The sequence below is a fragment of the Crinia signifera genome, chromosome 2, assembly GCF_055691185.1.
Source record: "Crinia signifera chromosome 2, ASM5569118v1, whole genome shotgun sequence".
Taxonomy (NCBI): domain Eukaryota; kingdom Metazoa; phylum Chordata; class Amphibia; order Anura; family Myobatrachidae; genus Crinia; species Crinia signifera.
Window position 1 is genome coordinate 389,372,070 of NC_139218.1, and position 25,027 is coordinate 389,397,096.

Genomic DNA, 25,027 nt, shown 5'->3' on the forward strand with positions numbered 1-25,027 from the left:
CGTTACACAATTTCTGCATAAGACCCTATGGTTAATATAATGTTTTGGTCCCATTTATCCCTACTTATGAGCACCATATCCTGCATACACACGCATTCCATCCTGTTAGCTCTATTTGCAACATTATTCTGTAACCAATATGTATTATGAAACTTATTTTTCCTTTCTTGTTCTGCTAGCCCTCCCAGTTCAAAATGCTGTGCCTCCTCCTGTCAGGATGCCTAAAGCAGCCTCTGCTATGCTGCCAGAGCCTCTCCTCTGCGCCTGCTGGGAGCTGTAGTCCGCCAGCCCCCAGATCCTAGTGAGCTAGACCGCGAAATTCCTTTGACTCAACTACATCTCCCAGAATTCCCGGCGGCAGGCTTCACCCTCAGCCCTGTGATTGGTCTGCTGCCCTGAGGAATGATGTCATTATAAGACAGCAGAGGGGAGAACTCCTGTGCATTCATTGTGCATGGAGCATTATTAGTAAGGGGGACTGCATCCATCCACCCACCCACCACACATCACTAATGCCCTGGTGGTGATCAGACCTGCACACCCTCTTCTCCTGTATGCATCCCACTCCAGGTGAGCACTGCACTGTGTAATGCATGCATTCATGTTATATATCCTCTATATGCCTTTTGCTGTTCTGTGAGATGCTGGCAGCAACTTGCCCTGGACAGATGCTGGGCTCTGCAGTGCTGTGCATGGGTGTAGGTGATCATAGGGGTGTAGGGCTTGCATCCCCCCCTAGCAGAGGTAGATCTGGCTGCAGAATCCTCACCAGGCAGCTGGGAGGTTGGAGGAGGGACGGCACAGCATCTGGATGATCTCCTAACAGGCTGTACTGCTGGAAGAGATGAGGCTCCAGTTCTGCAGTGGCACACACCAATAGATGCTGTGACCAGGGCTTGTGTGTTATCCTTTGCAGATCATATGCTGACGTGTTAGGGTCTGCTTAGAAGCCTGCAGAATATTTGGATACATTTAATGCATAATTCCCAACTTTCAGATTGTCATTGTCTGCAATAACCGTGCATTGTATTCTATGACTGCCATTTGTATCATATGTCATAATTTGCTGAAGGAGTGATGTCACTAATCATGTTTATCTTGTGGGGATAGTGATGTCACAGGAATCTGGGAAGCGTTCTGTGATAGATGCTGGAATTGCATGCACAGAATTACATTTTTAGGTTCGCCAAGTTCCCCCCTATACGCACTCTTGGTTTCATTCCATATTGCTAGAATTGGCGCGCATGTTTGTACTAGCTTCATTCCTGGTGCAAAGGATTCGTCTGAAGACAGGCACGGATTTGCGCATACACACAACTCGGCACAGACCGCTGTTTCAGCGGCACGCCCTCACCGAGCTCAGCATACGTGCGCACGCCTCTTTATTGCGCCATTCCGCCCCTTTTGTGCCTGTGGCTCAGCATCACTCATACTTGCGTACGCTTGGCATTCACGCCAGGATACGCAGTGCAAAAAAGGTGCAACATAAAATCAACATTAATGGCATGCCACTGTAATACCCCTTTTGTATCGCTATGCCGGGTCGGTCCTGGGATCTCGATACGGAGTTTTACCTGGCTCCGACCTAGGTCCGGCGCCTTCACATTAAACCCAGGTCACATATTATAAAAAGGGCGGCCCAGGTTTAACCCTTCTTATAACCCGGGTCGAATTACTGGGTTGGTCCACCAGGGTTATTAGGTCAATAAAAAAAATGGAACCAATAAGATCCTAGCTATCATTTATAGCATTCGAGAAAATGATAGCTACAATCTTTTTGGTCGCTCCACTTTTTGGGGTTGTTTTTTTTTAGATCTTCACCTTAGGGCTCTTTTTTTTTTTTTTTACCAAGGCTCTGCCTTAAAAAAACAGTATATAATACTGTATATTGCAGAGCTATATAATATTCTTATGGTGCATGTTACTATCCCAGCATCCTCTGGGAGCCCTACCACAGTCCACAACAAGATTTTTCTCCTGTCAACCGGCAGCCTAACGGGGAGTTTGACCCAGCAGGGTCCCAATTACAAGGAATAGCTAACGCCGTCCCAGCTGATAGCTAGCTGCGAATGATGAAATTGTGTAAGGTTGCCATAGAGGTCTATCGGCCTGGCGGTGAAGCGATAGACCTCAGTGAGAGAAATTCTTTCTCCAGTCCAAATGTCGGAGAAAGAATTTATCTCAGCTTCATAAATAGACCCCCTAAGGCAGGGCTGGGCAACAGTGGCCCTCCAGATGTTGATAAACTACACATCCCAGGATGCTTTGCATTAGTTTTGCTATGTGGCCATGCTGAAACTGATGCAAGGCATGCTGGGATGTGTAGTTCATCAACATCTGGAGGGCCGCTGTTGCCCAGCCCTGCACTAAGGGGAATATTTAACAAATCATCCGAAGCGGACAGGTGGAGGCGTTGGCCATACTAGCAACCAATCCAGGTATAATTTTCTATAAAATGATACCTAGAATATGATTGGTTGCTAGGGGTAACGCCTTGCCATTAGTAGCCAGGGAATTAATGAGCTGCTTTCTATGAATGGGAGAACGACCCACAAAATACCTGCCTCCTCTGTATGTAAACAGGGGCTGTACCTTCATTTATTTGTTTATCCCGTCACCTCAGGTTTTATGCGACACATCCAGTTCCGTATTTCTGCTCGCCACACTGGATAGGAACTAATGCAGGAAAGGATTATGTGTACTTTAGGAGCATTTGTGGTCCCACCACAGGCCACAGCCTCCTGCCCGTGGCTGAGAGACTAATGGGAAAAATGTGTGGATCGGCCCCCAGGGCTCCGGTGAGAGGAGACATGAGAGGGGCAGTGTTACCCAGGAATGTACGTCTCTAATATGCTCTAATATTTTACTGGCCTGGAGGGTGAAATTCTATACGGAGAGAGTTATCGCAGCTTTCATGTGCACACATTGCTCTCTGGATACGATGCGCACTTATCACCCCATTTATAGTCCCAGTGGGCCAAAATCGTGTGAAAATAGACCATATTGTACAAGTGTATGGGGGCCTTTAGTTTTGGGTGGGTTGTATTAGTCGTTATATAGACCCAAGCACACTGCACCACCCACCTACACCTAGAGCAGGCTGGTATTGAACTACACATCCCAGCATGCCCTGCAACAGGTTTAGCATGGCCAAATAGTAAAACTGTAGCAGGGCATGCTGGGATGTGTAGTCCAACAACAGTTGGAGGGTCAAAAGGTTATCCATCCTGCCCTAGAGTATCAGTATTTCTAATTTACATATTTCAAACATAGCTGATTGGCTGGCAGATGTTGCCATAGGCATCAAAAACTGTCAAAACTCATGTCAAACTTTTTGTGTGTCGACCTTTTTTTGTCTGTGTCAACCATTAATTCACCTCCGCAGTGTGAAAGGAGTTGGCATTATTTAGACTGATTGTACCCCGAGTGTGCGATGTTGTGGTGGTAGCGGAGATTATACATTATATAGTTTATACTACATGAAGGTCAATTTTGATACATCGCTGTGAGAAAAGATAGATAAGAAGTGACAAGGTTTGTGTGTGACGGCAGAAATGGGGGCGTTTTATCTGTTTGTCTTCCACTTCATAAACAAATATTGTACAAGGGCCCTTATTTAGATCTGATCGCAGTACATATTTGTTCTCAAAATGGGCAAAACCATGTGCACTGCAGGTGGGGCAGATGTGCAGAGAGAGTTAAATTTGGGTGGGGTGCGTTCAAACTGAAATCTAAATTGCAGTGTAAAAATAGAGCAACCAGTATTTAACCTGCACAGAAACAAAATAACTCACCCAAATCTAACTCTCTCTATACATGTTATATCTGCCCCACCTGCAGTGCACATGGTTTTGTCCATTTTGAGAACAAATTTGTACTGCGATCAGATCTGAATAAGGGCCAAGCTGCGCAGTGCCCTTAGAGCAGGCCGGACCAACCTGTGGCTCTCCAGATGTTGTCAAACTACAAATCCCATCATGCGTTGCCACAGTTTTGCTATAAGGGAGTGTTAAAATTGTGGCAAGGCAAGCTGGGATTTGTAGTTTCACAACATCTGGAGAGCCACAGGTTGGCCTGTCCTGCCTTAGAGGAATGCACGGTTACTGATGCGGTGGTTATATTTACACTAACCAATACCACGTGCTTACTTTTAGACAGATCACCCTTTTAGTCCCAGTATGCCGTGCCACGGTTTGGCTATTAGTAAATGGTAAAACTGTGTCGGCATGCTGGGATGTGTAGATTAACAGCAACTGAAGAGCTGCATGTCGGCCAGAAGGCTGTGACATATGTCGACAACTCAGTGAGGGATCATAGGCCCTTATTCTGGTTCACTCACAAAGACAAATTCCTTCTCAAATGGACAAAACCATGTGCACTGCAGGTGGGGCAGATGTTACTTGTGCAGAGAGAGTTAGATTTGGGTGGGGTTTTACTGCAAACTGAGATCTATATTGCAGTGTAAAAATAAAGCAGACAGTATTTACCCTGCACAGAAACAAATTAACTCAGCCAAATCTAATTCTCTCCGCACATCTGCCCCCTGGAATTTGCCTTTGCGAGTGAACCAGAATAAGGGCCATAGAGTAATAAGTTGCACATTTGGGGGGGGGGGGGGGGGGGGGAGGCAGAATAGACTTTGTGGTTACCCCTAGAATGGCAACAAGTGTTTATAACTCATTGACCACTCCAAGGGGGAGATTTATCGAATCTTGGAGAGAGATAATGTACAAAAGTTGCCCATAGCAACGAACTGGCTTTTGTCACGTTACATGTCTGTGCTGGAAAAAGGAGACGATCTGTTGCCACTAACAACTTCTCTTCCTCATCTCTCCCAAGATTTGATAAGTCTCCCCCCATTTACACACATCTTCACTATGTTGTGTTGCACGAGAATAATTTATTGATCTAGAACTTGAACCATTATTATTTACAGTTTCTTATATAGCGCAGCAAATTCCGTTGTGCGTTACAATAGGATTGTACTTAATAAGCCGAACTCCGTACAACAGACTTATTTACATCGCGTATCCTGTGAGTAGTTATATAAATATCAGTGTACATGAGTGGTGGAAGGATTATTCCAGTCGCCCGGATCTAGATTTCTCCTCACCCGGTTCTGCCGCCGCTTCCACACTCATTTCTGTGGATTTGTCAGCGCAATGTGTTGTAGACTTTATAGTGTGTAGTAAAATACAATATCTCCCGCCAGGAAAAGCTTTGCATAAACAATATCACGGATTTGGCCGAATTCTCCACATTTCCGGCGACAGGCTGCAAAATCTGCAACCAATTAACCCCCTCAGGGCCCTATTGTAGAGTAATTGGATTCTGTCTGGCCATATGGTGGGAGGTATTCCGCCTAATGAACCCTGGGCCCCCATGATATAGGATACAAAGTAGTGTATACGTAGTCTGCGTTGTATTATCTGAAACCATGTCATATACATCTTAGCTCAAGTTTGGGCCTTCCCTTCTTACAATGTAAGAACATATAACCTATTCGCAGAGGCATGAGGCACTTTTGCTTAGTGCCAGTGACATCTCTAAGGCAGGGTTGCCGACTTTTGTAATCTCTCTGGGAGAAGCCCGGAGAGGAGACTCTCAGCAGAAGTTCAAGGGGTGGGGCTTAAACGTGCCATCATTAAGCCCCGCCCCATGATGGAAACCGACCCGGTTTGCCGATTTCCTCTGAGGGGCGGGGCTAAAATGTTGCGATTATGCCACTTTAGCCCCGCCCCTCCACAGAGATTGGCAGATCTGGTTAGGTGAGGTGGAGGAAGCCGCGAACAGGGGCAAGGGGCGGGGGGGGGGGGGGGGGGGAGGAGTGTCATCACTGAGGAGTGACTTTATGCCTGTCAATCTTCAAGTGATAATCATTGAGGCATTAAGCACTTGAAGGTATATTTACTAAGATGGGTGTTGTATTGAGGATGGAGTGGTCCCATACCAAACAGATTCTATCATGTTCTAGATTCAAGGTGCTAAATAAATAAGTACAATCTGATTGGTTGCTATGGGCAACTCCCATCTAAGACATTTTACCCCTTCATGTCAATCTGTTCACTAGGAAGCAGTGATATCACTGAGGCATGAGAGACTTCATGACTTCCTATGCGCCTGGAACCAGCAACCTCATTGGGGCACGAGGCACCTCTCGCCTATACATTCACTAGAAACTGGATCGATGACAGAGTCGTGAGGCACTTTCTAGTGCTTTAATGAGCTGAATATCGCACAGCCCACAGTATGGCTTCCTCTGCTGAGAGAATGAGGCATATCCATAGTGCAGGGGTTCTCAAACTCGGTCCTTAGGACCCCACACAGTTCACGGTTTCCAGCTCACCCGACAGGTGCACTCATTACTCATTGACACATTTTAAAAGATCCACAGGTGGTGCTAATTATTTCCCTTGTAATTCTGTGAGACCTACAGAACATGTGCTGTGTGAGGTCCTGAGGACCGAGTTTGAGAACCTGAGATGGAAATGGAGGGTTTCATGTAAACCGTAGAGACCTTACTGGTAAACGACATTGTTGAATTGATTAAACCAATTCATCAGGCTGACTGAATGGTCGTATTGATTTGTGCATTGTGTGGTAAGACATCACAAGATGAGTATTACACCCTTAGAAGGAAAGGCAGCTCTCACCCAAATTATCTCACCCCTCCTCCACCCAAACAACTTGTATAATACCCACTCCTTACCATCTGCCTCGGTGCCAGCCCTGGCATTACTCTACCACAGAAGGATTGGACTTCTGTTGTCGGATAGCGCTGCTGTTTCTCATTACGTAGCACTACGCCCTTTCAGCCAGCTTTCCTATAAGCATTCCTTGGAAAAATGTTTATTTTTGCAAACAAATAAGGGAACACAGCTCATGATGAAGCACAAGCTTCATCATGAAGAGCACTGAACTTTCAAGGCATACACAACTAGAATAGCCAACTCCAGGCCTCGAGAGCTACCAACAGTTAATGTTTTCCAGATCTCCTCACAGAATCGCAAGTGAAGTAATTAGCTCCACCTGTGGATCTTTTAAAATGTGTCAATGAGTAGTGCACCTGTGCAGCAGCTAGGTTGTCTGGAAAATGTGATCTGTTGGTAGCCCTCGAGGACTGGAGTTGGCTACCACTGCACAAGAACAAGTGATTGAAATCGATTCATAAATGAGAATGTTTGATTGAGATAAACTCGGAAACCACTGAACAGATTGTGATGCGTTTTTCACCATTGTGTAGGTAATTTTCCTGGGCAGGTACCATCACGATTGGTCGTCAGGGGGCTGTGGGCGGGGCCCCGTGGAAATCTGTCCCCTGCACTGCTCCCAGCAAGTTGACACTGACAGGCGTGTGCGCCTCAATAACAGCAGAAAATCACAGCACATGTGTATGAGAAGTGTTATATATGACACATTACATGTTTCCACTGCCATATATCCTCAGTGACTGATGCACACTGCGATCATCCTCTCTCCTGCTGTACCCACATGATTAGTAATCCTCACCTCTTGAAGCTGTAATCTGAATCAGCACATTTCTGCTGACATAGCCCTGTAATCTCCCCTTCCCCATGTCCTTGGTGAAAGCTATCACAGGGACCCCCGGACGGGACACACCTCCCGGACCGGACACTACAAGCTCCGGAATGCAGAGTTTGATGTCCAGTGCGGCGTTTCGAGGTCTTGTCCGGCTCCAGTTTTTACTTAGTCCCTGCTAGGAGGGCTGTATAACCCAAAACAGCAAGAGATGGCTCAAATACAAAAAATGAGGGCGGTGCAGAGACAATGGCCAGACCACGGTCCCCACCCGAATCTGTGGAATGATTAGAAAATTGCTGTTCAGCAGTTAACCCTGGAAGTTGTGCAATGTTACAGAGAAGGGGGGCGTTTGGGGGATTACAGCCATACTGCAAATGCTCACAGCTGTAACGGCAGCTTAATGTCCTTCAGCCAATTACCGCATCCCGGGGTACCTCGTCATGTGATCAATTGTCTGCTTTTTATTTGTAGCTGGGGGATAACTTCTTTGTGCTGAATGATGGTGAGAACAAATCAATGTTTCATGATGTTATATAACGAAATGCGAAAACAAGGAAGGAGACATTTATTATAGCGGCTGTAATGTTTCAGGCAACGTGCCGCAGGGGGCGGATCTAGCGCGTTGGAACCCCATAGCTGCCCCAATTGCCCCTTCCCCACAACACATGCCTGCATTGCTGTATCACGGAGTAAAGGCCCTGGAGTCATTGGTCTGTAAACCAGGGATCCTCCTAAAGCAGGACTGACAACCAGTGGCTCCAGCTGTTCTGAAACTACACATCCCAGCATGCCTTGCTACAGTTTTAGTATTTCCTAATAGCAAAACTGGGGCAAGGCATGCTGGGACTTGTAGTTTCACAACAGCTGGAGAACCACAGGCCTGTCCTAAAGCTAGGTGATTGGCCGACGTTTGTCTAGGTGTGTATGATGAGCCAATGCAGAAGGGTTAGCTGATAAACGGCTTGTACCGCTCCTGCCTCGCTTGGAACCGGAAGGTCACATCTTATGTACTGCACAGCTGACTTCCCGATCCTGACAGAGGAGCCGCTTCCCTCGCTGCCGCCGCCACCGCGTCACAGGAGGTCGCAGCTGGATACATTCGTAATAATTCATAATAAATAATAATAAAAAATGAAAAGCAGATCGGATTATCACACACGCGGAGTACGAGTCAGCTGTACAAGCATAATGGAATAATCTACATGGTCTTCTTACAGAAAAACACATTTCTAGTCTATTGAAGATGGGATGTTGCCTATAGCAACCAGTCAGGAACTACTTATTTATTTAGCACCTTCTAGAACAGGGATGGGGAACCTTCGCCCCCCCCCCCCCCCCCCCCCGGCTGTTGTTAAACTACACATCCCAGCAGGCCCTGCTACAGTTTTGCTATTTGGCCATGCTAAAACTGTTGCAGGGCATGCTGGGATGTGTAGTTCAACAACAGCTGGAGGGCCAAAGGTTCTCCATCCCTGTTCTAGAAGATAATAGATAGTATCTGATTGGTTGCCCATAGCAACATCCCATGTTCATTAAGGTGTGTACAGTACACACATATCGATTTACTTTCGATTCAGTTTGCTTTCGATTTCCCCTATTCCACCCCCTTTCGATTTGGCCTTTGCTTTCACATCCGATTTCACATTCGATCTGCACTTTTGCATTCAATATAGATTTCGATATCAAATTAGGTTTACATTCAAGGGACAGTGTACACCAGCCATGTCCAAACTATGGTCCTCCAGCTGTTGTGAAACTACAAGTCCCATCAGGCCTTGCTACAGTTTTATTATTAGGGAATGCTTAAACCATGGCAAGGCATGCTGGGTTGTGTAGTTTTACAATAGCTGGAGGGCCACCGTTTGGACATGCCTGGTGTACAAATTCGATTTACTGGATCGAATTCGATATTTCCTTGCCTGCACAGTCTATTTTTATTTTCGATCTAGAGAAACACGGGAGCGCGCATCAAATCGAATGCAGATCGAAAGCTTCTTAAAAACCATTCCATTTCGATTCAATTTTGATACTATAAGTAAAATCGAATCAAAAACCTGTCAAAATTAAAGTGTGTGTGTACACCCCTATAGACTCCCATCTAGGTAAATAAACCCGAGTGTCGTATTCCCCAGTTCTGATCTTCTGATTCCAGCGTTCCAGGGCAAGCGGGTGAAGTTGGGGTTGGTGTGTGGCAAACCCCAAACCACATTAGGCAGACCACAGGAATGTGTGGGCAGCCGCGGAAGTCAGCGACAGCTTGTTGTGACAGTGTCACCCTCTATCTGCGTCGTCGTAAACTAGATTTTATCATTCGGAAACACTGAACAGGTTTGCTGCCGCAGATGTGTAAAACCAGTCCTGCCCTCGGTGTAATGTAATATCGTTATAGGTATGTCCGTCCTAAATAATCTACTTTATGGTGTATTTATAATGGGTGCAGGCAGGGCTGGCAACAGAAATCTTGGGGCCCAGTACACTGATATTTTTGGCGGGCCCCCCTAACCCCGCCCCATTGAGCAGAACATTTTTAGTACACTGCATATTGAACGTGTTTTTTTTATTGTTACAAAAGAAACATAATTAATCATCACTAATACTGGAGGGGAACCCCCGTTCCAGGCAAGTACCCTTACAGGAATCCAGGCGGTGCCTTTATAAACCATTGCTAGGCACTGCACAGCCCCTCAGAACCTTGGGGCCCCTCACAAGCTTGGGGCCCCGGTACAGGTGTCCCCCTAGACCCCCCCTGTCGCCTGCCCTGGGTGCACGGTCTGAATTCCATACAGGCCGCCTGCACCAGGGGCGTACACCCCGTTCAGCCTTCTAGGGGGTCCCCGGTGCTTGCAGTATTGTCTTTATTTTGCACTTTTTACGCCGTCACCTTACAAAAAAAGCTAAGAAGACTTTGTGGTGCCAATCACTGGAATGGCAGCGAGCCGGGCACAGCCAGGCCGGGGCGGGGCGTCAGAGTCAATGGTTTTCTGTAGCTTTGCCCGCGGGATCTGATAGACTGATCCTATTACACGCACCGGCTTTGCAGACAACTTATGGCTTTGAAAACTCACCGCTTAGTAAATGTAGCCCCAGGTCAGGAACTGTAACTCTGCCCCTCTCCTCCGACGCCTTCTCATAACAAATACACGAGGGGCCTGATTCAGACCTGGTGAACAGGGATCCTAATGAACGGGTCTGAATCAGTGCCTAGGTGACGTAATAAGGAGGTCATTAAACATCGCTCCCCGTGCGAACGCGCAGGGGAGCGAATCAGCTAGAACGACCCCCTAAGTGAATTACAATAAACAAATAATAATAGTAATACATTTTTGCATTAGACAAAACTTTGTGCATTTACTTGTCGGATATTTTCCGGCGTGCCGGATTTGTCAGCCGGTGTGGTGAGAGTGACACGGTGACAGCAGGAATCCCACACACGGATGTATCGGGGAGGTAGAAGCTTGTTACAACCCGGCACTTTGCACAGTAACCCGCCTGACTTTCCTGCGTAACGGAATAATACATTGTGATGTGGGAGTGCCATGAAGCACTGAACTCCCTAGGACGCAGAACACCAACAATAGACTCTGAAACACTCTGCACTGTCAGAAAGAAAGAAAAATATGATTCATTTGCTTCATATAATCTGAACCTGATTTGAAATGCTGCGTAGAGCTTCGTTCATATCCGTCTTGCTTTATCAGTGACGGCGGTTAAATGGGCGACAACTGGGCGTAGGTACAGGAGGCTGCGTTGGGGGTGTGTCATGGGCGTGTAGACGTAATTACTGCTATACAGAGTTGAACGTAAGTAGAGATAGATGTGTATGGGAGCCGGGGCTGTTCATGATTATGGCTACTTTCGCGAGCCGGTGGATGGGGCGGACGCACAGGTGTGTGTGACTTTGGTTATGGGCATTTAATACCAAGCACGCAACCTCATTCTCATTTTGCACCGTTCAGACCTGCAGAAGGCCCAGGGGTGGGATTCTCTAAAGCAGAAATGCGGTAAAAACCCTGTTAACACCAGTGCAATACAGAGTTAACACCAGTGCAATACAGAGTTAACACCAGTGCAATACAGAGTTAACACCAGTGCAATGCAGAGTTAACACCAGTGCAATGCAGAGTTAACACCAGTGCAATGCAGAGTTAACACCAGTGCAATACAGAGTTAACAACAGTGCAATACAGAGTTAACACCAGTGCAATACAGAGTTAACACCAGTGCAATACAGAGTTAACAACAGTGCAATACAGAGTTAACACCAGTGCAATACAGAGTTAACAACAGTGCAATACAGAGTTAACACCAGTGCAATACAGAGTTAACACGTTGCAAAATCCTTCTGCCTGGATTTCCTCAGAATGCTGCATGAGGCCAAAAGTAACTGTTTGCTTCTGCCCTCCTGATCCTCGTAGTCCGTGGTGTTGTTGGCGTGTCCCATCTGTTTTATACTGTGTATACATGCCTAGTAGCGTGTGTCTCATTCCAGCGTGTAGCTGAACGCCCGCTGGCGTGCTTACAAGGGTGTAAGGCAGCATTGACGGAAAACAAGTTTTGGGAATAAATCTCAGGCGTCCCGGGGCCCTTTGCAATGTTTGGGGCATGTTCAAAGCTGAAACAATTTGAAGATTCTCTGTGTCTTTGAGGGAACATTTCCCGGGAATAGACTTTGGTCGCTCAGTTTTATTGTTTGTTCTGTTCCACTAAATTTAGAACGTATTGTTGGGAAAATAGGTTTGCTTTGAGGATGGATTATGGCCCCCACTGTGGGCTGTGTGATCTGAGTCCGGGCTTGTACACCTTGCATTGTACAAAGGATTAGAAGCATTGTCACACATCGCCGCGGCAACGTGGTGTAATCAGTACTTCCTGAGCGCTCCCACAGAACGCAATTATAGCTTAGGAAATGGTCCTTAATCTTCCTTTGCGGTGGGCTGGGAAGTATGGCCGACCGTACAACTCCCAAGTGAAGACGGTATGTGGTTCCTGGGTCAACAATATCTAGGTCGGCACCTATGTATAGTCACCATACCCTATGTCGACATTGGCAGGTCGACGCAAGCTTAAGGTCATAGACATGGTCGACATGAGTTTTTCACATTTTTTTGTTAAAAAGGTGTTCTTTCATACTTTACTACCCAAGTGGGCATAGAGTGAGAATATAAGTGTGCTGAGCGCAGCGCGGCGTGCGAGGGGGCGGGTTCGGAATTATTATTATTATTATTATTACAATACATGTCTAGATATTGGTCGACACAGACACACACAAAAAAACAACCTGAAAAACTCTGTGTCGACCTAAAGCTTGTGTGGGCCTTCAGTCAATGTCGACCTCCTAGGGTATTTCGACCATTGAAGACAGTGTAAATAGCAAGTCTGGAGAATCCCCGACCAATACTGCATTCTGTAGTCCTAGTGGGAGATACCATTGCCTGTAAGGACTTTGATGTCCCTATAAAGGACTAAGCCGTCACCACACTTGTTAAGAGGAAGATTCAGTAAAGAGCAAACCCAAATGGTCAACATGGATTAGTAGGCATGGTCAATGGGTCAACATATAAAAAGTGCTTAAAGTCGACAGGTTCAAACGGTTGCCATTTTTTAGATGTTTAATGTTTACATGTTGACCTTTTGACCCTGTAGTTCTTTATACTCTGTCAACAATGTTCATGTCCACCATATGGGGTGGTGGACCTAGTGAACATCGACCTAATACATAAATGTGCTGCGGTGGAGCTTGTCGTCCCCCCCCGTCCCCCCCCCGTTCTGTAAGTTTTCAGCACAACCTACCTGGCATTGGGCGGACCCAAAGGGTGCCATTCATCAGTCAGAGCAGTGGGGCATCTGCACACTGATTGGCGAATGGCGGGTATGATCAACTTATCGGAGTTCAGAAGGGGGTGAAAATTGTCTCTTCTGGTGAGGCTAGGAGATTCCCTTAATAGACAAGGGTGGGGATGAAACACGCTCAATCCCGGGATTGACTTGGTGGTGGCACCGGCATACAGCAGGAGGACTCCGTGGCTGCACTGCATCCTTCTCCCATCTCTCCTCATCCCTCCGTTCTTATCCCCCACACCCCCGAGTACTGGTCTCCACCTATGTGCTCTGTTCTTTGCATCTGTCTTTCTGAGGGACAGATGCCCGCAAAACATCACCTGCTCTGTCTAATTGTGAAATCCCAAGAATAGGCGCTCCAAACCTGGATTCAAACCCCCTTGATTTTAGGCCAAAATCACGGGATCCCGTCAATCCCAGGATGGACATCTCAAATCCCTGCAGATTTACTTTAAAATAGAAGGGCTGCAGCCTAATCCCGCTTTTGGTGACGTCCCCTTCCTCAGCCGGCACCTGGGTTATTTGAGCACATGCACTGCTCAGCGGTGTCACCTTGAAATTACCTTTGTTCTCTTCTGTCACAGAAGTGTTTTAACTTTAACATTCATTCCAGATTTCGCAGAATGGATTTCAGTTATCCATCTGCATCAAAGGAGGTTTGTAAATCCCTGGTAAATGGCGGCCTTGCAGCCTGATGATTGTATTGTCTAGTCCGTACATGCCGTGGAACGTCTGTCTGGGAAATTAGTAGCATGGACTACGGACGGCTGCGCCGATGCTGCCTGGGAACGGGGTCTCCTAATTATTATGTGTGTACAGAGATTTAGGACTGGTAAATGTATAAGTACAGCTATACACCCTTCCAGTGTACTGCTTTCCTGTTCCTCATGCGCCTATCGTTTCACTGCCATTGGGGTCTATTCAATTAGTCAGAAACTGCCGTTTGTCGGAAAAACGGGAGTTTCCGACTTTTATTTTTTTGGGGGCAAATCCATGGTTTGTCCTACAGTATTCAAATATTTTTTTTTTTAACAACAGGTCGAAAAACACAGAATAGCCGCCAATCCGTATGCTTTTGTCGGAAACCGGGCCAAATTTGACAGGTTTTGGCCCATTTCCGACAATCTCAATCCAACTTTTAAAAAAAGTTGGATTGAGGAGATGAGGCGGAGAGGACGGCGCAGGGTGGGCAGCAGCAGCAGCAGTGGTAATACTGCAGCAGCAGCCAAATCCGACAGTCGGATTTGGCCGCACAATTGAATAGGTATCATCGGATCCTTTCCGACAATATAGATGTTGGAATGGATCCAACTTTAATTGAATATACCTAGGTACAAGGTGGGAGACCACAGATACTGATCCTTGTGCTCGAGTTTTACCTCTCTAGGGGGGTAACTTACTAAGATGGGAGTACTATTGCTATGGGCAACAAATCAGAATCTGCTTATTTATTTAGCACCTTCTAGAAGATATTAGCTAGTATTTGATTGGTTGCCCGTAGCAACATCCCATGTGAAATAGAAGTCCCATCTTAGTAAATTTCCCACTACAAGTCTTACACAGCAGTTAGGTTACCAGTGGTTACCACAGTAAGCGTGGGGCAGCACGGACGGTGTAATGGTTAGCATTACTGCCTCGCAGCACTGAGGTCATGGATTAATTACCCAACTGTGTGGAGTTTGTATATTCTCCCCATGCTTGTGTGTGTGATTGCTCCAGGGATTTCTGTTTCCTCCCATACTCCATAAATATACTGCTAGGTAATTGGCTCTTGACAAAAATGAACCTAAAGGCCCCCATACACTAGGGCGACTTGTCCTGAGGACAAGTCGCCCCCGACTTCCCCCTGAGATTCCCCGGCAGCTCCCCGGGGGAGCTTGATAAGATTGGCACTTGATGTGACATTTTTTACATGTGATAAATCGTCTCGATTTATCACATGTAAACCCGGGGAGAGGGGGGGGGGCTGCAGAACAGGGCTGCTGGTGGGGGGTGCTGCTAAGGCAGCCTGCAGGGGACGCTGCGGGGGACAGTGACAGAGCCGGGCAGGGGGAGCCGGGAGCTGTCAGTGCTGGAAAAAAAAGCCCATACAATGAATGGGCAGCCTGTGATTGGCTGAGCGCTCTCTCAGCCAATTGCTGACTGGCTGAGAGAGCGCTCAGCCAATCACAGGCTGCCCATTCATTGTAGGGGCTTTTTTTTCCAGCACTGACAGCTTTTCCTGCGCGGCTCTTGTACTGCCAACTCTGTGTCCCCCGCAGCGCCCCCCCTGTCTTACTAGCAGCGCCCCCCCCCGCGCATTGACGGCTCCCTGCGGAGGTAGTGCAGGCGGGGACAGCAGGTGTCGCAGAGCAGTCCCCGCCTGCACTACCTCCGCCGGGAGCCGTCAATGCGCGGGGGGGGGGCGCTGCAAGACAGGGGGGCTGTATATAAAGATATATCGGATCTGAACATCGTGGGTGCTAAAAAGCACCCATGATGGCTCAGATTCCGATATATCTTATGTTCTGCAGGTCCGAAGCCATGATCCGATCCGATGCGCGCGGGACCGTGCATCAGATCAGATGTCAAACACATGCGATTTTGGTCCGATTTCACCCGATTTATCGGGCCAAAGGGCCGAAAACGGATGAAATCGGACGAAAATCGCATAGTGTATGGGGGCCTTTAGTGTGTGCATGTAAGTGGGCAGGGTAGATGAGACATGTGGTTCTTATCCACCATCATATTCTGTGTATAGGTATATGTGGTAAAATGGGGTTGAACTGTCTCGTCATTCGACCCCAGCACAGGGAAACACTTGCGAATCACCAGCCTGCAGTGAGGGGGGTGGGGCTATCTGGCATGTTCCAGTCATTTAGCCACTCCCCCTTCCAGTGGCCCCGCAATTGCAGGTGATCAGAACAACATTCAGCCGGCTTCACTAGCAACTTCACCATAGGCCTGTTGTTCGCTAGGCTAGCCCCCCCCCCCCCCCCCCCCCCGGATGGCCGCACCCCTAACTCGCCGATCAAATCCCCTCTCTAACATGCGAGGGGATGTGTACACTAACATTTCTCCACTCACTGGAAGGCTTTATACATCTCCCTCTGTGTAAAACGGCCATGATTCCATTAGCAAGGCTCTTTCAATTGCAGGATTTTTTTTATTATGATATTTTTTTATTTTGTAAAACATTTCTGGCCGCAGTGTCCCCTTTATACAGCCATACACAATACACATTGTCCTGCCACATTGGAGGATTGGCTCACATGGAATTCATAATAACGGTAGCATGCCAGTTTTTCCTGACACACAGCAGGGCCGCAGGAGTGTGTGACTGGCAGAGAGACTTGGCTCTGTGCTTTTACAGAATCATTTTTACATTGTCATCGCCAAATAACTCCCTGCCATGCTGACACGTTCTGTTACACGGTGTTGTCCTGGTCGGCCTGAAGTAAAAATATACTAGCCAGTCAGCCCACATACCCTGACGGCGGCCATTTTGTCCGGCGAACCGAAGTTCATTAAATTGCAGCCCGTGCATTCACTGGGAAATAGAGATAGGAGCTGATTTGGCTGGTACTTTATCTCTCTCTTTTGTTTGATGTACCTCAAAGACTTGGGGCCAGATGCACTAAGCTTCAAAAGTGATAAAATGGAATGATAAACAACCAGCCAATCAGCTCCTACCTGTCATGTCACAGGCTGTGTTTGAAAAAATGTCAGGCAGTAGCTGATTGGCTGTTTTTTTTATCCCTCTCCATTTTATCACTTTTGAAGCTTAGTGGATCTGGCCCTATAAGTGTGAGGCGTAAAAGTTTGTCAAGTGGCTGTATATTATTTTAGCAAATGCCCCCTTTCTCTGCGATGTCACTAGTTTCCAATGGTCTGGCAGGATTTATGCTGGTTACTGCTTGTGACGTGCGGATTACCTTGGTGTGTGGGTGTGTGGGTGTGTGTGTGTGTGTGGGTGTGTGTGTGGGGGGGGGTAGTTGATCGTTAGGTCTCCCATGAAGTGACTCACAGTAGCAGGCAGCATTAAAAGGTCTCGATTGTGTTTGATGCATACCGTACTTACCATTTTTACTTTGGGAAAGTCTTAAAATAATCCTTTGCAGAGCTTAGGAGTAATGCAGTTACGGAGTCGTGACGCTGGTCGCTAATGCAGTGAGACCACTGTTTATGCTGCAGGCGTGTAAATACACGAGTGTGCGACGGACGTGTAGCTGTCACTGCTGACGTGTAGACTCGTCCGCCATGGCTGCAGGATTATATTACATTAATACAATGACATCCCCAGTTCCTTCCCTCCCAGGATGCAGTGAACTGTCAGGATCCTTCCTAACTTACTGTAAAACAAAACCCCCAAGTGTAAGACAGGATCCTGGGGTCGGCTTTTCCTTTACAAAGTAGCTCTCTATACATTTCATGCCTTGTCTGACAGATCGTAGTGATAATTACACAGCGTTTGCAGCTTCGTGCATCAATGGCGACGTATCATACTGTACCTGTATAATTGCACCTACTGTGGAATAACCTGGGCAACACGGACGGTGTAATGGTTAGCATTACTGCCTCGCTGCGCTCGCCACACACCTAAAATCAACTCCACGCCGACGTGGATAGTGGGGGTATGAAAAGGTCAGAGGACGCGTACCGCTGCCCCTCGCGGGCTCGCTGCGCTCGCCACACTACTTAGAATCAACTCCACGCCGACGTGGATAGTGTGGGTATGAAAAGGTCAGAGGGCGCGTACCGCCGCCCCTCGTGGGCTCGCTGCGTTCGCCACGCTTCGGGTTGGCGTTGATACTGGGGGTGGCGTGGGGGTGCTTTTAACATTGTAAGCACCCATTACGGTGCTTATACAATTAATAATCTTATAGGGGGGCCATTTTAACATTGAAAACACCCATTAGGGTGCTTATACAATTTAAAATGGTATACCATTGTATATGATATGGCATACAATGTGATGGTATACGATTTTAAATCGTATAACATCGGGTGCCAACATCGCATCGCATACCATTGTAAGGCTTATGGTATACGATGCGATGGGCGCCATGCTAGGAAACAAGTACCTTTTAATATACTGAGAAGTCAGTGATTTACTGTATATGTCCTCACCTCCTGGCCCCTCACATTCCATCCCCATAGGGGGTAACAAGTATAGTAACCTGCTGACAGTCTGTCATCCCTGGCATATATTCCCCACCCCCTGAAGCCATGACAGACAGAGACATATTCACATGTGTATACAAGATGTTCTTAGCCACTCTGCTGGGCTTAGAGAGAGATAAAGGGGCAGATGTATTAATGGGGCTGACACGCAGTGATTTTGTGTCATTTGCTAAGCGATCTGACTTCATTTGACTAGATCGCTTCAATAATGACCCTACATCGCTCCATGTGTAGGGGCCACCGGAGAACACTGGCCCCTGACAGATCGCTCAGCAGACAGTGCTGACACATCGCTGACACAGCGCTGTGAGTGATCTTGCTGAGCGATCTAACATCGCCCAGATTGCTCTGCAACATCGCCACATGTGTAGGCCCCTTAAGCTTTTGGAAAAGATATATGGGGGTATTAAATATGGGATTCCGACAGTCGTAATCCCGGGCCATTTTCACTCGGCTCGTCGGCAACTCGACAGGTAGTATTCAGTGTTCCGGAGTGACAGAAAGTGGGCGTGCCAGTGAAAACGGCCGCAGATTGTGTAAAAATGGCCGTGAATTTGACAAAACGGATCCGATTTGTTTTACAGTCAGATCAATTTTGTTGTAGTTTGCCTTCAATGGTGTCAGAAATGGCAACATGGAATAGGGAACATGCGCTATTTCCCCCGCCGGAAAGACTGAATGACCCCCGCACGGTTCCAGCCTACCAAATGTTAACTGTCATGTTACAGACTGTGCGGAAGATTTGTAAACCCGGGTGAGGTGATAGTGTTGCACTGAGGATTGTGGGCCACATGCATTAAGCCTTAACACGTGATAAGGTGGAGAGTGATAACGTAGCGGCGGATCAGCTCATAACTGCCATTTTACAAACCCCTGCCTGTAACTTGACAGTTGGGGGCTAATTGACTGGTGCCACTTTATCACTTCTCCAGGCTTAATACATCTGCCCCTGTGTTTGAAAAATGACAAATTGGCGAATACTTTATCTCTCTCTAATAATATACATAATACGTTAGCCGGTCATATAACGCATTGCTGTGCTAGAAACTCAAGGAGACAAAAAGTATTTTGCAGCTTTTCCTAATGGAGAAGAACCCGAAGTCTAATTACTCCCAGCCTCCTACAGGGGAACAAATGCTGCATATTCCCATGACCACCACAGAGGGCTGATAGGGATCTGCAGGCCCCTCTCTCGCCTCCGCTGCTGTTTCCTGCCGCACCACATGTACTGCCGGCTTGGGAGGTCTCCCCCCTAAAAACTCCAGGAGAGCAGGCTGCTACAGTGTTACCAGGTTACATTGAGGACAGTGGGCCAAATGTGGAGAGTGATAAAGTAACAGACAATCAGCTCCTAGCTGCCATGTGTTTGATAAATGACAGTTAGGGGCTGATTGTCTGGTACTTTATCTCTCTTTATCGCTCGCTGGTTAAGGCTTAATACATTTGGCCCAGTATATCATATACCAGCTAACCTTGACACTCCAGCTGTTGTTGAACTACACATCCCAGCATTCCCTGCATCAGGGTAAAAATAGTAAAACTGAATGCTGGGATGTGTAGTTCAACAACAGGTGGAGTGTCGAGGGTAGCCATCACTGTCATATACCAACCAACCCGCTGCTAACTGTCAGGCACATCCGAAAATGACAGATGTTATTGGTTAGGACATTAGTTCTCTCCACTTTATCTCTCTCTCCAAGCTTTGTTGAATCTCTTGCCTTAATGTGTGAGCAAGCAGTAACACGTAGTGACGGGAGGCCAACCATCCCTGTATTACCGTATGCCTCGCAGCAGAGCCAGCCCTAAGCAGAGGCAAACGAGGCAAATGCCTAGGGGCACCCCAAGTCTGGGTCATAATACTTATAGTGGGACCACATCACTGTCCTGCCCAACAGGCATAGGGCCTGATTCAGACCTGATTGCACAGCTGCGAATTCGCTGGCTGGGCGATTATTGATAGACTGCGCATTCGTACGGCCTGTACTACATATGCATGAGGTCATCCTGCAATAAAATCCTGCTACTTTTTTTTTTATTGCTGGCCGTACGCTAGGTGACTGACAGGAGGTCAGCGTTTGTATGCGGCAACCGGACGTTTGCTGGGAGTGTCAGGGCAAAGGCAGGTGTGCCCAGGCATGTGAAGGGAAGTCATGTGATGTCAGCTCCGCCCCCGATCAGCCTGATTCTATGGCAGCCGCTGAGTAAGTCCTGGGCTACACACAGACTGCACACACTGGGGAATCATTATATGGTGAGGGGCGTGGCCAGGTGTGTGAGGGGAAGTCATGTGACATCAGCTCCGCCCCCGATCAGCCTGATTCTATCGCAGCCGCTGAGTAAGTCCTGGGCTACACACAGACTGCACACACTGGGGAATCATTACATGGTGAGGGGCGTGGCCAGGTATGTGAGGGGAAGTCATGTGACATGAGCTCCGCCCCCGATCAGCCTGATTCTATCACAGCCGCTGAGTAAGTCCTGGGCTACACACAGACTGCACACACTGGGGAATCATTATATGGTGAGGGGCGTGCCCAGGTGTGTGAGGGGAAGTCATGTGACATCAGCTCCGCCCCCGATCAGCCTGATTCTATCGCAGCCGCTGCGTAAGTCCTGGGCTACACACAGACTGCACACACTGGGGAATCATTATATGGTGAGGGGCGTGGCCAGGTATGTGAGGGGAAGTCATGTGACATCAGCTCCGCCCCCGATCAGCCTGATTCTATCGCAGCTGATGAGTAAGTCCTGGGCTACATACAGACTGCACACACTGGCGGATTGTGAATGGGTTTGCAGCTAATAGCAAGCTTGCACGGGGCGGAATATCACTCTGTCGGGGCGGTGTATACCTGATTGCTGAATCAGGCTCATACCCTGGTGAGTGTCGCTAGCTCACAGAGGGCGGGATGTCGCCCCAGCTGCTGCGATGCCAGCGCATATGTACTAACATATGCGGCTGACATCGCGGTGCGGTGACGGAGGCCCCCGTGATACCTATAATGTGGGGGGTCTCCTTCACCCCCCTGGGCGCCTCCTTCCCCCCCCCCCCCCCCCTGCAGCTGGAAGGACGTCCGGCTGCCTTGCAAGGTGGAGGAGGGGTTTACCTTCCGGGTCCAGGAGGACCTGCAGCAAGGTAAACCAAGGGGAGAGGGTGGTTGGCGGAGGAGGCGGGTTTGCGGTGGAGGCAGCAAAAAGAAGCCCAAAGGTGGTGATACCCTGCTATGCGATGACGCAGTGGCCGGATATTAATACATTAGGAAATGCGGTAAAACCCGAAAACGGGGGTTTTAACACATTTTTAGCTTAGTACATCCCACAGAAACAGTTTTATTATTAGGTACCGGTAAGAAGTGGATGCAGATTTCCCCCCAGACTGACAGCAGACTGTGTCCTGACATCTATAATGCTTGTACCAGATGTGGGCAGAAGGAAATGATTAGTCAGGTGGGATAATGGCCTAGTGAGGGAGTGACCCAGCAGCACACGGCCCCTTAATCCACGCAGCCCCTCACTTTCCTGCTGCAGTGGCAGCCAAAACACCCCCCCCCCCATTTCAATAACCAGAATCACCTTTCATGTCTGATTTCTAGCAGACAACGCACTTCACTGCTTTTTATTAATGGAATAAATAACTGTATAATAGACTGTAGTACCAGGCATAGGTCAAGCCCCGCACCAATATATACAAGGCAGAAATCGCCCCTTTAATATTTTGTTTTGAATGTCCCTCTAAATATCGATTCTCTTTAATTGCCGTTGTCTGTGGTTTGTTTCTGTTCTTATCAAGGTCGCTTGTTCCGACTATTAGTGATGTGTCAGGAGTCGTTAGCGTCTCTGTGCTTGCTCTGTGTCATAACGATTGGCAGCGCTGTTTCACAGTCCATCATATCACAGCAGGCTGCACTTACAGCTGTGGTTTGTGACTCTCGGATACGTAACTCTCAATATCACTGTTCTGTTCACCTGTCTGCAGATTCTGGTAACTAAAGTACAAGATTACTTGTAGTTACACCCAGGGTGACTGGCAGGTTATTGTTAGGTCAGGGTAGGGTAGCCGTAGGTTTAGGCAATAAGGGGGGCATAGGGTTAGGCTGTGGGGGAAGTTTAGGTTAGGCTGTGGGGGAGAAGGTTAGGGTTAAGCGGTAAAGCTCTTAGAAGGGGGGGTTAAGGTTAGGATCCGGGGTACAAGGGTTAGGCATAAGTGAGTAGGATTAGGCTGCCGGGGTGGGGAGAGAGAGACAGGCTGAGGGGAGGGAGGGTTAAGCTGGCCATACACTATTGCAATGGATCGCAGCAGTGTATGGCCATCCGATCCTCACGCGCCGCCCGGGATCTTCCATCATATGCAGTCCTTTCACTTGTGTCGTATCGCATTCGACCCCTGTTCCCCGCCGCCGGGAGGGGCACGGAGTCGGTGGTCAGACCTGCATGCACAGGACCGCGCACCGGACCCGATGGCATGTCATACACGATTTCTCTCTCCGATCTGTTGGAAACGGGCGAAACCGCTGTAGTGTAAGGGGGCCTTTAGGTTTGGGGGAAGGTATCATATGTATTCTGTTAGATACACCCTTTAGATCCGGGATGGGGAACCTTCAGCACTCCAGCTGTTATTGAACTACTCATCCCAGCATATACTGCTACAGTTTTGCTATTTGGCCATGCTAAAACTGTTGCAGGGCATGCTGGGATGTGCAGTCCCCATCCCTTCTCTAGATTACGTGGCCCAAAACGCTCTGTACCTTGTACTCGTTAGAAACCTGTGGGCCTTTTTTTGCTCATATCCCCCCAGCGTGACACATCCCACCCTTAGATGCTTGGCAGGCAGATGTAAGTGATAGCACGTGACACTCTCGCCTGGTCCCCTCTTAGGCCACAAAGGCGCCACTAACGCCACGTCCCACCAGCAGTTGTGATAACTATTACAGAGTGGCCCGGGGTTCTCCTGCCCTTTCACACATTGTATCTGATTTTTATTCTTCAGCCTCTGGCCCTTTCACTGAAAGCCCCAGGGATGGGAATAAATCTCAGGCCATTGAACTTGGCAGGAAATGAAGGTTTTCCTGTAAAAAGAAAACAAAAAAATGAGAATAATTTTAATAAGTCTGAGAGAGTTCTGCAGGTCTTCTGAAAAACTTTTCTTTCCTTGCATTTTGCAAGATGGCAGAGGAACGGGAAAAACCCCATTTGTGATAATGACAATGGAAAGTCGACACAAGCATTAAGTTGACAATGGCTAAGTCGACAGTCAAAAGGTCGACATGAGTTTTTCGTGTTTTTTTTTTAGCCGACATGTGCCGACTGGCGAGATTTCATTCCCTATAATCCACGAGGGCGTGGAGGGAGAATAGAATGGTAAGCTGTGCGCCGAGGGGATGCGGTACACTATTTCATGTGTCGACCTAAGCCATGTCAACATTCTGTGGTCGACCCAATGCATGTCGGCCATATTGGTCCACCCAATGACCCATACCCCTCTAAAGGCCCATACACGCATGGCGATTTTGGGTTATTTTTATCGCTTAGAAAGTAAGCTCCTTATGTACAGGCCATAGCGACGGCGATGCGCGGTCCCACTCATCGCCATCACCTGACTAGATTTAGTCCGATCGCCAGCGTTTTTACCAGAGAACACTGGTCCGCACAGATTGCTCAGCACACAGCGATGTGTGCTGAGCGATCTGTGCTTAAGCACGTCCCTCAGCACGGGGCTCCCGTCGCCCTGTGTGTATGGGGCTTAACCGATTTTCTATAGCTGTGCATTCAGGTCTGAATTAGGCCCATAGAGTGACATTGGGGTTTATTCTAGTTCATGTGCACTGCAGGGGGGCAGATGTAACATGTGCAGAGAGAATTAGATTTGGGTGAGTTATTTTGTTTCTGTGCAGGGAAAATACTGACTGCATGATTGTACACTTCAATATAGATCTCACTTTGAAGTAAAACCCCACCCAAATCTAATTCTCTCTGCACAAGTTACATCTGCCCCACCTGCAAAAACACATGGTTTTGTCCATCTAAGAAGGATTTTGTCAGAAAGAATGGACTAAAATAACCCCCATTGTGAGAACGTTATGATCTCTTCATAACATATACAGGGTCGGTACATAAACGCCTCACTATGGTACTGATAATTTTAGTGACCCAACGATTGGATAGGCTGCATTCTCAGTGATGTCATTTGGTCCAAGCGAATGGATAATCTGCTTTCTTAGTAATGTCACTGGTCCTTAATGATTTGATAGGCTGCATTCTCAGTGATGTCATTTGACCGTAGTGAATGGAAAGTTTTAATTTCTCACTAATGTCACTGGTATCTAATGAATGGAGAAACTGCATTTTCAATTATGTCACTGATTCCTAGTGACTGGATAAGCTGCATTCTCACTGATGTCACTGGTTGGTAGTGAATGGATTGGCTGCATTCTCAGTGATGTCACAGGTTGGTAGTGAATGGATTGGCTGCATTCTCAGTGATGTC

General features: G+C 47.7%; 1 protein-coding gene across 1 annotated transcript in view; it reads left to right on the forward strand.

Annotated features, from left to right (window-relative positions):
• The first annotated feature begins 405 nt into the window (after positions 1–405).
• Positions 406–25,027, forward strand: part of RAB30 (RAB30, member RAS oncogene family) — a 68,269-nt gene continuing 43,647 nt past the window's right edge. Inside the window, exon 1 of the mRNA XM_083170321.1 lies at positions 406–570. The gene's annotated coding sequence lies outside the window, so the exon portion shown is untranslated. The remainder of the gene's footprint in view (positions 571–25,027) is intronic.